The sequence below is a fragment of the Peromyscus leucopus genome, chromosome 3 (assembly GCF_004664715.2).
Source record: "Peromyscus leucopus breed LL Stock chromosome 3, UCI_PerLeu_2.1, whole genome shotgun sequence".
Taxonomy (NCBI): Eukaryota; Metazoa; Chordata; class Mammalia; order Rodentia; family Cricetidae; genus Peromyscus; species Peromyscus leucopus.
The window spans coordinates 138,589,147-138,590,179 of record NC_051065.1 but is presented as its reverse complement, the minus strand read 5'-3'; the positions used below and the strand labels follow the sequence as shown (position 1 = coordinate 138,590,179).

Sequence of the window (1,033 nt, the reverse complement as noted above, 5' to 3'; positions counted from 1 at the left end):
CTCAAAAAACAAAAACAAAAAAATTATTATTATTGCTGTTCTTTTAGCTAGACTTGGTGGTGCACACATATAATCCCAGCACTTGGGAAGTAAAGGCAAGAAAATAAAGAGATCAAGGCCAGCTTCAGCTACATAGGAAATTTGAGGTCATCTTGGCCTATGACCCTGTCTCAAAAAACCAACAGTCAAAACCAATACTTGTAGCTAGAGTTTTCTCCAGGCCTGCTCAGGCCCGCAGCCACTCAGACCCAAATATACACACAGAGACTTATATTACTTATAAACTGTATGGCTGTGGCAGGATTCTTATTATCTATTTTTTTTAAACAGGTTCACCTTTTATTGGACATGTTAACAAAAGAGTTTTAGTCAAAAAGACCAAAGCCCATGTCATCATCAGACTCCTCAGATTCTTCCTTCTTTGCTTCCACTTTCTTCTTCTCAGCTGGGACAGCAGCAGTAGAGGGGGCAGGACCGCCTGCTGGTGCAGCTCCAGCTGCTGGAGCAGGCCCACCAGCCCCTACATTGAAGATGAGGCTCCCAATGTTGACATCGGCCAGGGCCTTTGCAAACAAGCCAGGCCAGAAAGGTTCAACATTGACATCAGCTGCTTTAATGAGGGCATTGATCTTGTCTTCCGTGACCGTCACCTCGTGTTGTGCAGGATGAGGGAGGAGTAGATGCAGGCGAGCTCGGAGACAGAGGCCATGTTGCGGACTGCCGGCAAGGTGCTAGTCATCAGATGAAGTGAGGGCCTCACCCGAACGTGGCCTTAGCTTCCTCGGAAGAGCCAAGCACCTTGGAGGCAGCTGAGGGGGAAAAAAGGCTATCTAGTTCTTATATCTTAAATTAACCCCTTTCTATTTATCTATAAGTTGCCACATAGCTTGTGGCTTACCGGTACTTTACATCTTGCTTCTCATGGCGGCCGCTGGCAGCGCCTCCTGACTCAGTCTTCCACTTCCCAGAATTCTCCTTTCTCCTTATCCCACCTATACTATACTTCCTGCCTGGCTACTGGCCAATTAGCTTT

General features: G+C 46.8%; 1 pseudogene; it reads right to left on the bottom strand.

Moving 5' to 3' along the window:
* Window positions 1-335: 335 nt before the first annotated feature.
* LOC114710364 lies at window positions 336-812 on the bottom strand (annotated as a pseudogene).
* Window positions 813-1,033: the final 221 nt, after the last annotated feature.